This window comes from Formica exsecta, unplaced genomic scaffold (genome assembly GCF_003651465.1).
Source record: "Formica exsecta isolate Colony F162 unplaced genomic scaffold, ASM365146v1 scaffold60, whole genome shotgun sequence".
NCBI classification, from domain to species: domain Eukaryota; kingdom Metazoa; phylum Arthropoda; class Insecta; order Hymenoptera; family Formicidae; genus Formica; species Formica exsecta.
Window position 1 is genome coordinate 124,897 of NW_021853281.1, and position 14,281 is coordinate 139,177.

The 14,281-nt window shown below is 35.8% G+C and overlaps 1 protein-coding gene across 3 annotated transcripts in view; it reads right to left on the reverse strand.

Annotated features, from left to right (window-relative positions):
- Positions 1–12,614, reverse strand: part of LOC115242502 (nascent polypeptide-associated complex subunit alpha, muscle-specific form-like) — a 29,889-nt gene extending 17,275 nt beyond the window's left edge. For all 3 annotated transcript variants that reach the window (XM_029818832.1, XM_029818831.1, XM_029818830.1), the window contains exon 1: positions 12,216–12,614. The gene's annotated coding sequence lies outside the window, so the exon portion shown is untranslated. The remainder of the gene's footprint in view (positions 1–12,215) is intronic.
- Between the last annotated feature and the right edge of the window lie 1,667 nt (positions 12,615–14,281).

Below are 14,281 nucleotides of genomic sequence, written 5' to 3' on the forward strand. Positions count from 1 at the left end.
AAGGTATATAAATTGGGAATCTATTGATTCTGATTTTATTTGTCTATATATATATATATGTATATATATATATATATGCTGCCAGGATGGTTTCTACTAAGAAGATGACCCAGATAAGTGCACAGTTCGGTTCGATACATTATATTGCACCCTCTTAATTCCCCGACCCGTAACTACGACATGCATTTTGATGCGCTGTTAAGAGCGTGTCTTTCACATCGCTCTTCTATATAGGCGGTGCATACATTATCGATTCGCGATTAATTTATGGCCGGATATTGTACGTCACGAAAATGAACAAAACGCGATGCGGAAAATTTTTTATTCCAAAAATGCAATATACAGATATATATCGCAATCCAATCTAAATAGGAACAAAATTTGAAATAATACATATTTCGATTAAAACGTACGAGTGTTTGTGTTTATATGATTATTTATTAAAAGGTATAATAAAACAGAATAATAACTAGGAAATTAAACACCTGTTTATTCTCATATTCCATAATGGAATAAGGAATTTGAATACGGACACGAACGGGACGCAGTGCGTCCTGAAAATATTATCCTCGCCAACGTGGATGAATGATCGTGATATTGTTAATTGTTTTGTCGGATACGATCGACATGATGAATAAAACTTGTTTTATACGATGCCTGGTGGGGAGGGGGGAGGGGGATATTCAGTTTGGCAGAGTTGCGATAAAGGCTTTATTAATGGAAAGAGAGAATAATATCTGGCCATATATATAAATCCAATAAATGGCAAATAATGTAATTTTCGAAACTAAAATCTGAAATGATATTTAAAATAATTGACTTAACTACTAAGTCATATATACATCCATATATTTCATATACATGTATATAAATGTTGAACAAATATATATACGAGTAAAGCATATTCTTTTTTTTCTTGTGCCAATCTCTCATTTCGGATTACGTTTCTATGAATCCTCATGGAAATTTTCGCGTCACATAACGTCAACATAATTTACAGGACATATCTTTGAAATGAGTCTGCGACGCGTAAATTATCGAATATTATTATTGCAGCCTCCGGGAAGGAGGCATTATTACAGTAGCTCTTACATTGCTTATATTCGCTTATACAAATAATCTGTATTATTAAAAAGATCCTAATATTCTCGCTGACTGTCTTTCAGCAATTTCATAAAATCTACCAGTGAAACGAGTGTAAAATTCAGCGAGGAATTCCGATTCGGTGGATTTGCGATCGGTTAATTAAAGCAAGGAGCGGGCGGCGTGGAATCTAGTTATTACGAAAAACTTTCCAACGTAGGCGTAAGACGATATTAATATTGGTTCCTATATTGCTTTTCAAACAGAGATGAGATTTTTGGAGGAAAGTTTTTGACGGCAACTTCACGGTAAATCCTCGTACGAAAACATAAGGATCGCACGTACAGCGTTAGGAGATTACGTCTGCCTACACGTTTTCCTTATCTACTGCGCAAGCAACTTATGTCAGAGACCGTTCATATACATATTATCCATGTGTATAGATATCTTCGAGATGTGAAAAGTTTCTACGGATAAGCATTTGTATGCAAGCTAAACATTTCTTGCACAGATACGCAGTCTTTGTCTTTCTTTGCTCGAAGTTCTAGCAAAGCATACTATCGAGTAATCTCGCGAATCTGCCGCGAATATAAACAAAGTACACGTGGCGACACACAATAGAATTTCAAAGAAAAGACTTTCATAATTCAGCGACTTGCGAGGAAACTACCGACATCATTACTATCCCCTACAAGAACGACACGTTTATTTAACGGCATTGTTCGATGAAACATTGAAAACATTTCGCTGACATTTAATAGTCGTGACGTGCGCTTGTTATTTTATCGCCCACGCGAGAGTCTTCCTGCGTTAAGTCAACTTCGCAATTCTTGCATCGCAAGATTATCCGCGTTATCAGCGTCGGTATTTTCCTCGGACTACGATTACATCGACGATCCGCGATTACGTCAAACAATTAAGTCATGCGCAAGTTTCAAGGATAATCAACCAATCAACGTTCTATTGATATTGATTGGATATCGCGAGCAATTAATAACATACGACAATACGTTGCAATATGCTGTTACAAATATACACAACGACATTTTGCGATTACACATGTCACGCCCAAATTAATTAATTTAAATACAGTTTAAATATAGCATTGCTTTAATGGACTGCACAAAGCACAGATTATTTAGTGCCAGATTGTATAATAATAGAATTAGAAACTTAATTATTTGTGCTCTAATAATATCAAAACTTGTAAAGAATAAAGAGAAAGGCAATAAAGAAAAAAACAAACTAACGGTTTATCTTCGCGCGAAATAAATTATTGTTTTAAATAAATATCTCTAAAAACACCAATCGTAATAAATTCAATAACCCGATAATACACGTTACAACAGTGCAGCAATAATATTGTAATTATATCTAACGACGTTCCGAATAATTAACTATTTAAATGCAGTAATGCGTTAATGGACCATAAAATAAACCAACAAAATAGCATCAACAAATATTTCTATTTGTTAAATATCAAGAATAATTAATCGAATCGCGTTGCAAGTACGGTTCTAAAAATTACTCTAGTTTTATTCTGATCAGAAAAGTAGGAAAATGCGTAGGACGCAACTAGCCAGCCATGTTATATTCTTTTAAGTTTTGTAAAGAATACAAAAAGCAAAGAGACGTAAAGAAAGATCGATAAAAAAGCGAAAATTTTATAAATTCTCGAGGAAAAATCCATCGAGATACATCGATTTTCCCAATAAAAAATAAAAGAGAAGAAAGATTAAAATATCGAGGAACGTTTGAGGATGCCGGGGATATTCATTAAATGTCTGATACGTTAGGGAAACGGCCAGAACGTATATTGAAAGTTAATTAATCGGAGCAAACAGAGCGCGGTCAATTATTCGTCGCGATATTTCGATGAATCGACTCTCCCTTGTAGGCCGTGTCGTATTTTACTCGTCCTACAAGCCGGTTACGATCATCTGGCACGAACATCCTTATACTTATGAACCACACAACGTATCTACAATGCTCTGAATGCTGCATCTGAATTACACAGCGAAGATTAATTTTGCGTATCTACGATGGATCGCGAGAGGCAATTCATAGGCTTGCGCCCGTTCATTACGGCCTAATTTCTTAGAACGTAATTACCACGTTGTACCACATATCCGTAGAGACGTATGAATTATTAAATGAACAAGGAACGGCGTTAACGAAGATGGAAGGCGACGCGCGAGCTCGTAATAACAAATGTTCTCTGATCTCTCTTTCCGTATTTCCATTGCGAAACTGAAACTTCTGTGCAGTTCGAGTTCTTAAGCTGTTGAATGCTTAATGCCAAGTGCGACATTTAGAATTCCAGATGAAATGTATTCAATGTATATAGGAAAACATCATGTATCATCATGTATCAACGCGCGACAAAGTGTGACAATAGTTATATATATTAGTTTATTTTATAATATTTATATAATTCATATTAGAAGCGAAATAAAACAGATCAGAGATTTAGATTCACATCAGTTACATCCATATTACAAATCTTTTTTTTTTTTTTTTTTTTTTTTTAAAATTTTTAATTCCAATTTTTTATTGCGATGTTTGAGAGACAACAAGAAATATAATTTAAATTTAAATTAATGTTGAAATTTTGGTAGCATATATTATACTTTCCATTTTTATATTTGATTTTGTGCGATAGTTTTTTATATTTTGCACTGTGAAAATATTCGGAAAATAAGATCTTTGCGTATCCGCGTTAAATAAAAATAAATAAGTTTTCTTTTTTTTGTTAAAATCTCGAATCACAATTTTATAGATGTTACGATCAATAAAGTCAAGATTTGTCGGCAGTTTTGGCAGTGATCCCGAAATTATTCAATGTTCCAATCTCGAATTTGCTTTTGATTGCTTATTCAATAATTAATTATCGTCGAGCAAATTTAAAATGTATCGATCAAACAAGGGCATAAGATCAATAAGAGATAAAATAAAGTTAATAGATTTTTCGATAATAAAGTATTGTATATTAGTAGATTATTATATTGTATATAATATTGTGTTATAAAAAAATAGACAACTTATTACAAACTATTATCCGCAGTAAATCATTTTGACTTAATTATCCAACCATTTATCAATCACTTTTGACTTCCGGAACAAACCGGTATCAGCGCGCAAATGAAGGCAATGTAATTAATCACACACATCACTCTATTAAAATCTTCGTAATATCCAGATATAATGCGAAAACGTTTATTAAACTTTGATCGGTGCTATGTATAGTCGCATAAAAAAAAAATAAACTAACAACAAGCTCATTGAGAGACCATGCATGATGAAAACTAACGATTCTGTTGGTATAATAATCATCGAACGAATAAAAATCTCGGAAAAGGGAAGAATAAAACAACTTCTATATACGGATCCGCAATTATTCTGACGCCGCATTCCTTCTGACCACGCGTTCGCACCTTTTCTCTTATCATTTTTCTCGGGTATCCAAAGAAACCATCTATCTTCCGTAGGGAAGACGGGCAAATGAAGCGGCAAGTTTAACGGCGCGGAATTTATGCCAATTCCACGAAGTGCGGTGCCATGTATATGCGTACGACCGCGATTCGTTTCAATTGTTATCGTTTGCAGAATTATTCCGAGGATAGGAATAAGTGGGGTTCCCTGACAGGATGAGGATAAACGAGAAACACGTAGCGCGGAATAATGCTGGAGAATCGCGGTTGTCGAGAGAAAAGAAGTCATCACGTAACTACAACGAAACTCGAGAGTAGTTATGGATCGGGAGTAGTTATCCTCGAAACGATGCATTCTCGTAGTTTTCAAACAAACTCATTACAGACGCTGATTTATTTCGACAAAACTTGAATCTATTTATTATACAAGGACTTATTGTAAATTTAAGAATTTTGACTCTAAATTTCTTTTACATTGAAATTTGTGAAAAATAAAGATATATATTTAATCAAATATAGATTGCACGCCCAGGAATATCCGTTCTTTAAAAACTGATATTAATATTTTATAATTTATTCTTTCCTTTATAATATAACTGTTCTGCATCGCATCAATACTATTTTTTTGTTCTTTGACATCCGTACTGGGAAATCATTTTAGAGATGGAAACTCATATGTATACTTTCTCGTGCCAGCTGTCGTGAATTCACACTGGTAGACACGATACAGAAAATCACTATCGTTTCGTGGAAATAAGTCTCTTTGTCAAATATTCGATATTTCCTGCATGACTCTGCAATATTGTCTGAGGGAAGTCATTTATCACTATAAATGCATTTTAATAAGAAAAGACTTTAGTAATAATCAAGTTTAATCGGATTATTTTTATTGTTATAATGCATAAAAAGAGAAAAGATACGAAATATACACAGCATCTTTCCTACGCGATGCGGAGTTTTGCAATAATTATATCTTATTGTTAGAGTAATGGCTGCTACATTTTCTCTTTGACGTATGGATTTATTGTGTTTGTTGAGAGCATTATAATAAACTATACAAGAAAGAACGTAATTTCCATTCTAGAAAATGTTCATATCTAACAAACAATACTGAATGAGCAAAGTACTTTCTCTTAAAATTTTTTGTTATTTTCTAGTGAGGGCAAAATGTCAAGAAATCGACATACTTGTTAATACAAATCAAAAATTCAATGTTAAAGGCACGTAATTTTTATTAAGACAGAGAATTAACAGCGGTTGCTGTAAAAACAAAATTTTTTAAAAATATCTATTTATATTATGATGAAAATACATTTTATTACATACAGTTTATTAGCGAATATACATTATTTTTCATAACGATTCGATCGTTTTAAGCATGTTTAATTAACAGTCTGTCAATATCAAAACATCAATTCCTAAATCATACCAGTTCAATTTTTCGCTTCTACAAATGATTGCAGCAACGATAAAAACAAAAACAAGACTTTTGATGTCGAGGGAAACAACACAGAACGTGCGAAAATATATTTCATGTGAAATGCGGTAACTCTGAGAAATTCTAAAATTTTCATACAGGGAAAAGTTTATTACTGATAATTATGCTAATGACTTTTGTGCACAAATAGCGAGGTTCTCGGTAATGGTAGCGATACACACACACCGTTAATAAGATGCAGTTTATATTAATGTACTTTCATCATACACATGATATAAATCGATATCTATGCCGGAAACACTGAAATGAAAACGGAAATTGAATAAGAAAAAAATGAAATTTCTTAATTGAAATATTTAATAAGATTCTCGGACGTCTTTTCAAGAATAAAAGTATATTCGTAAAACACTCAAGACAAGTCAAGTTTCGAAAAAATATACAATTAAAAAGTTAACAACATGTCGACCTTGAACTCTTAAAGAAGAGATTTTATTAGTCTGGCAGAAAAAAGAGATTTTCCATTTTCGCAGGTTAAATTAAAGTTTGAACGGTCGGATAAGTAAATGGAAGTAAAAATGGCCATCGGGTCTTTCAGGAACGGAATATCAAGCACTCCAATAAAGTAACCACTTATACATATAGCTAAGGAAACACCGCACTTCTTCCACGATTGATTCTTCTAAGAAGAACCGTTTCATGGTGCTCGGAGTAAAAAGAACGCGAAGAATACGAGCAGTCGACTAACGCATTTCTTTTCTTTTATCTGTCCAAGTGACGTCCTCCTCGACTCTCCGTTTTACTCTCAATAAGGAGAACCATGTCCGTTACTTTTTGCGACGATCAAGAAGATGAGACAAGACAGTAATCCATCAGAGTTGCAAGACCACAGCTACCGATCGCGACGTCTTTTAAGGACTGACGCTGCACAAGCTTTGCTAAATGTCACTACATCTTCCCTTGCGGCCGTGACGTTCTGCTGGAGAAATGGAGGCATAATTAAATAGACGGGAAATAGAGGGCTGGCAAGCCAAGGCAAGATGTTGGCAAACATAATTATGTTGATGGTATTCAGATTAAACGGGTAATGTAATGGCATTAACGCCGACCTGTCCCGACAAGTTGTTACGTATCGCGCCGAGTTTGTATAACGTGCGCTGATCCCAGGATGGGTTCAACCGGGGATTAAACGCGGGTTCTCGCGAATTATCCAGAATCGCACTCGGAATTCAACGATAATCGCAAAGCATACAATAGCGACGAACGCGATATATAAACGATAAGAGAGTGCGAGAATCTGCTTGACCAAACAATCAATAATGATCAACTTCAATGAATCGAGAGTTATAATAGATGCATTCAATGTTATGACAGACAGAGAACAATGCATCATGTATTAAACGCGTAATATGAATATAGGTATATTTCAATAAGCAAGCAAAACTGATTCAATGTAGTTGGATATATATGCGAAATATTACGACGCAATTTAACCACCGGATTGGATTCAAAGTCGAAATCGCGAAAGAAGTTTTACGAGGCGATCAAAATCGCCTGTCCAATCGTCGTTCGTTCGGCTTTTGCCGGTAGTATAATTTAATGATATAAATCAGCAACGATAAATTTTAGTATGCAAATTTGCAAAGATGGTCGCTCACGTGGCAATCGCGATATCAACGAGAGAAACGACGAAAGATAAATAGTGCGGCACAAACACATACACACAATCTTCTGATATCGCGAGCTCGTTATCGTATTGATGTGTTAGGCTGCCGTTACCTTCCACGTGAAACGCTATTACTCAACTTATTCCCGCGGCAATTTGAAGATACATTTCAAATTAAGCTCAAAATCCTCCTGCTCGCTCTCGTAACTTCCGTACCGCGACGGAAATTCTCAACCGGAAATTTTCGGACGGAAGATCTTCGCTTGAATTTACGATGTTAGTGATATTGCCGAGAAAATAGCAAAATTCTTTAATTCAGATAGGAGATCTTGCGTCTCCGCGAGAGAATAATGAACGCAGTAAAAACAAGGCGTGCACTATCTCGTTTCTTCGAGTCTTCGCAAGTGTTTACAGTACGGTTTATATTTTGATAAAATTAAACGGTATTCCATTTTTTTTCTCATTATAATCATTAGGATTAAAATCTGACAGATTCAAAATATCCTTCACATTATTAAAAATAGCCATAAAAACTAATAATAACAGAAATCATTTATATTTGTTCACACTGTGCGTCCAAATAAAAAATTTAATAAAGAATTTAAGTACCGGGATGAAGGAAAGCGAATAAATAACCTAGCAATGTGCGAGAAATTTTAATAGAAAACACGAGAACGCACTCCGATGCTTCATAATCCGACTTGCATCGAGCGAGATATGATGCAACTTTCGATTGGATCCTCAATTAATAACGAGCACTGTCGTCGCCGGCGCGTGTCCGCAAGCGTTGTTACCAGTTAGCAATTAATTACTTCGTTCCGACAAATGGGATCGATCGTTCTGTCCTAGCGGGCGCACTGTTAACGACGATAATTAATCTGACTATCGATCTGCGTGATTGTTAATTGATGAACTCAACATTTAGCCGGTACTTTCGTATGCCATCGCGAAGCGTTACCCGCCCATTGGTTTAATTCATATTTAATGTACGACTGAATTCTGTAGGAATTCTGCATGAAACATTCGATCCCTCGAGATAGAATCGCATCGAGAGAAACATTCGAGCGTAAATACCTTAGACTGTTTGACAACTGTTGGATCTCTATTGGATTTCTTCGGCATTTGTAGAGTTCTTCCGACGATGAAACACGTCATTATTTTGTATATGTTTCTGTTTAATAGTCTTTTCTCTCTCTCTCTCTCTCTCTCTCTCTATGCATTTCAAAAGTTCTCTTGAAAAGAAATTATAGTCTTTTCCTTAACAAGAATTTAAGCAACGCAACTATTTGGATAACATAATTATGGAGATGAATGTAAAACATTTCAAGACTTAACAATTTAAACTTCAAGATTGAAAATACATGAACTTTATTTATCAATAGTTAATTAAAAAGTATCAATCTCGTGGACAGAATTTATTAAGAAATTCCATTAATCGTTAAAAAAATTCTAAAAATAGAGTAATAATTTTATGGAAATTGTTAATTAAAAATTTACATGTAAATGATTACTCGAAAAAAGTCGTGCGTAATGCACGTGTGCTTATTCTGCATTAACGCGTTTAATTATATCAAGCTTGACCATTCCGAGAGACTTTATTCGACAAACCCAAAGATATATAACGAGAATTTTTAAATTTGATTTCCACTCCACATTTAGAGTTGCACTCATTATACAACGAAACAGAACTTCGAGCCGCATAAGAAAAAGGACAAAGAAAGAATGACTTTATAGTTACATTTGCTAATTTTTACTATTTTTGCAATTTAGATTTCGCGGAAAGTAGCCAAGTCGTTATAAAAACTTTGCATCCGTAAAAAGAAAAATAGCTGAAAAAGAATTAAACATACATCGATAAATGATGAATCTCTCGACATCAGCGATATGCGATTTATTCGTGTATATCTCGCGTGCCGAAACAAGTATTCATTTAAATTTAAAATACAGCGTGTGCTTCTATCCTTCCGGGTATTAGCACCGTTCTTCTTATACCGCTTTTTTTTTTCTCACCAACCCGCGACAAATACCCAGCTTAATTTCGTCGTTTTGCGAAAGAGATCGGGCACGACGCGGTATTACGATTTCAAGCGTGAGCGGCAATCGATATGGCGAAACAAAAATAGAACTTTGCGCAAGAAGAGATATACCGGCGATACGGGATACGATCGTGGATGTAATAAAGTACCTCTGACAAGTATCATCCCTCTTCTGCGCGCGACCATCTCCCCTCTGAGAATTTAAAAATGTTTTAAAGGTTGCCGAGAGATTTAAACTCCTACATTATAAAAAAAATCGCGTGTATTATGCTGGCGAGCTTTAAAGGAAACTTGGATCTTTGGGGAAACTTGTGCGTGGTATTTTCACAATGAAGTCTTTCGGAACGGCAAGCGTAAATCAGACGAATGAAAAAATGGAAGACAGAGAAAAATAATGCAGAGTCATTTCAATGGCTCGTTCGACGGCACCTGCGATCGATTGCGACAAAAATAGAGCGCGAAATTGATCAGTTCGTTTTTAACATCGCTTTCATATTCGCGGACCATCCGGTGCAATCATATACAATATATACATCGTCATCTCGTCTGTTTACGATTCTATAAATATATGATTAAATTGTATCTCTGTATAACTCCGTGGAAAGCTGAAGAAGAAATACAATTTTTTAGCAGTTGGTTATAAAAATGTTGAAAAAATTATATGAAACATATATTTTCTTAAAATAATGAAAGGAAAAATCTGTGATGCTCTCTTTCTCTTTCTCTCTGATATTTTACATCGTCTAAACTCCGGGCAATGTATGCGAAAAACGGCTCGGATTGCTTTATCATTCACTCGTAGAGTTTCATAGTAAATCTTAAAGCACCGAATAATGCATAAAGATTACGGTGTTATACAGCATGCGAGTTCTCGCGAGTGAGCGTCATTCGTAAATATTAAAACACACATATATATTGTATCCATCGCCGAGAATTGTCTAGAACTTTGACACAGAGAGAATATTTGCAAGGGAAGATATCATTTTTGCGCAGATAGCATGCTGTGCGCGAAATGGGAGTGAGATAACTTCACTCGGGGTGGAAGTAAGTAAGGGATTAATATCTCAGGAAGTTTTCAAGATTCTCTCTTGTGAAAGAAATAGTAGTAACATTAGATGATAGTACAATAGAAATCAGTAGTGTCGCCGGCAATTTTTGAGATAATTCATCGTTATTGGTACTTTTAAGATATTATAAATGTGTCGGAGAATTGAACCCAATTTATATTCTTTCTTCATTGTTAATAAGCCAAAAAATATGACCAAATGACAACTAAATGTAAGACTAAATGTAAACATAAGAATTGCCTCAATCTTTCTCCAGAATATAATGAATAAATTAGACGTATTAATATTAAAACATCGCTCTTCCGTGATGTAATTGTTTAATTTTTAATTGTTTAATTAATCCTTTTTCAATTACAATCTAGAATATAACGTATTTTAAATATTTGCATATAATTGATTATCTTATTTTTACTCCTCCCCTATTTATGTTCAATGATTTAAAAGGAAGAATAACTTTAATTTATTTTTTCATTCGTTCGAACTAGTTTCTGCAGACGAAATGAGCAGCGAAACCAATAATTGCTACTCACGTTTTCGATTTTTATCTCTGCTCTTCTTTCTCTCTCCTATCATATCACAGCTTCCGAATACAAAATCGAGTATCTATAGAGTACTCAACTTGTTGACCCACTTGAGAGATTTGCTCCTATTGTCATAGAACTGCGCTGCAATTCGCGTTTGGTATTCGCTTCTGATTCCTAATCGATCATGCTTCCCATTCTAACATTCTAACAGAATTGTGATAATAGATTATGGGTTGCCAGCAGATTATGCATTAGACAATCCTTATTCAAAGTCCAGAGAAAAACCGACCTAAATGAAACGAAAATGCTTCGCAAAGCAGGATCTACTGCCAGTTGCCAGTGGACATAAACTTTTTTTGTAAAAAGATGCTCGAGACTGCAGAGTGCTCTTCGAATAATAAACTACTTCTTGAAATGCTTGTTACGTTTCCCGCTTAAAACTTAGCAATCGTCGAACTCAAAGCTCGGATACCGACATTTATTTCAAAAAAATAAAAGTATGACTATACTTCTTACGTTTGGCAGAATAGTTTAATATAGTTTATTGTAGGCGGTTCCAAACTTTCGAAAATACCATAAGCAAAAATTTTGTTCAACTAAAGTTTAGAGAGCAAATTGAACAAAAAAGATATTATTCATTTGCACTCGTAAAGCTTAATTCGTCGAAAAGTATGGATCGTCCATCGCTCGAAATTCATCAACTATTTTATCGCCTTAACAATTTTATCAAAAAAATTGATTTTAAATTGTTCAAAGAATTCATAGAGATAAAAAGAAAATGGGACGTAGAAACAATACGCGGTATTACAAATGCCAACGAGAACCGATTCGCAGACGTGATTGCAAAACCCGATAAGAGAGCGAGGTATATTCTTGCCCCAAGGGGCCTTCCACGGTTACGTTACATAAGAAATTGCGCAGTCACAATCACGTCGCGCAAACTAGATCGAATAGGAGAGAAGCGAGAACTCACCTCGACATGACGAAGTTCACTTTCCGCCCGCGTTCACACGCGACCCGCGTTTCTACCACCGGTACCGCTTCCTTCCTCGCTCGTCATAAATCTGAGCGAGATCCTGTCTCTTTCTACTCGTCGCGAAAGAAATAAAAGCGGAAACCGACCGGAGAAAAAAAGATCGCGATTGAAAACGCGATCACCATTCATTCACCCGCGTCCCTGTCCTCGCGAGCGCTTTTTACGCGAGCGCGTCGCGTCGTCGATCGTATCGTTGTACGAATTGCGTTTCTCGTTATCGGCGGCGATAAGAATGAAATGGATGCACGCGGAGCGGCGTTGTGTGTATGCTTCGTTCAGTGAGAAGGGCCAGACGAGCCGACGCGCGGCGCAACTTACCCCACTCACGGCTCGGAGCTGACTGAACGCGACCCCCGAGCGAGAGGGTGCGGGCAGAGAGTATGTTCGACGTGGGGCGCAGATCGGCGCCAACACGCGAAATCGCGACCTGGCGACCTGTCGCGGTGCTCTACGAGGTGCTCTTATCGATGCTGGTATAACGAAGGACGCACTTATCTTGAATCTGATTCTGCTATGAAACGAACTGTAGAGAAGGCAAAGCTCGCATTTTTTCTATGGATGATTTAATTGAAATCTCTTGTGGATTTAAATGGATCGTCTCTCGAATTTATTATTTTAACATTGAATTCGATAATAGTAAAATAGACGTTTTTACCTGAAAATAGTGTACGATAAATTGTCGAAAAAATTAAAGAGTATATGCGAGTTTTACCTCTGTAGGTCTCTTTTTAAATAGAAATTATTTTCGGTTTGAAAAATTATGTAGTATTTTTTATATTCGTTAAAACTAGAACCAACTTCCTCTCTTATTACGTATAATCAGGGAACACATGTATAATGTTAAAGTCGATATCACAAGAATATCAGTTACTAAATGCATTTCGTTATCGTTGATATGCAAATCTATTTCTGTGCGTAAACTAGGAACAGTCACCTGTCACTTCTGTAATTACTGCAAATAGAGAAATGTTGTCGATGTATAGTAGATTTGCGTAAGTAACTGCAAACGATATTAACACGGTACCGTTGTGTCTAAATTAACAATTGTTTTAACGCTGCGTGATATATTTTCAAGAATCTAATATTTCCTGGTATTCCCTCTACGAAGTAGCACATTTCGTTGATTTAAGAAATGCGTTATATTTGGCATAGATTCAAAGAGATAAATTAAACGCTCTCCGAGGTCCGACGCACAAGCGTTTTTCTGTGATTTTGGCAAAAAGAATTATTTATTTTCCGCGCGCATCCGGAGCTCTCGCAGGACTGTAAATTTTATTCTCTTAGCACTGAAAATTTTCCCCTCGTGTTTACTTGCCAAAAGTTCAAATATTTAACGTTATTTGTCTATGGAAAATTCTGTTAAAACTTACCAATCGCAATTGGTGTGGTAAAGAGATATCTTTCACGAATTTGTGCGAATGCACATTGTGTCCTGATCCATCTTCGACCGGATTCGTCACGCGTTCCAGAGAAAAACGCAATTATGCAGTTATAGATGCAAAAATAACATCGCATAAAAATCCTCTTAGATTGCGTAAACTCGAGTCCTCTCCTCGTGCTTGCCGTCGTGAAACAACCAAATATTCATACTTAGCCCCCGGAGTGCCGGAAAGTATGCCATCCAAAGTTTCAGACTCGAGTTCAATCTCATTATATGCCTCGTTCCTCGCCGCGGAAAAACAGCGACATTATGTGCTTCTACGCAGCAGCAGCGAGACTTGATTACTTTGCCAGGCCTCTATATTCACAAGTACGCTTTACGTATCCATATTTTTTCCGACTGGCTGTAACCCGTTCCTGTGAAAAGAATTTTTTCCTCTTCGGTATTCTATAGATCCGAGTAGTTTTTGTATACAGATTCTCTGAAATCTCACATATAAATCTACGCATTCTAAACAAATTGATCCTGCATCGAAGTTCTCGGATAATGCCGACGTTAGCAGAGCATACCGCATTTATGTAAAAAAAAGACTACTATATTATCAGAAAGTTTTATTTAATCC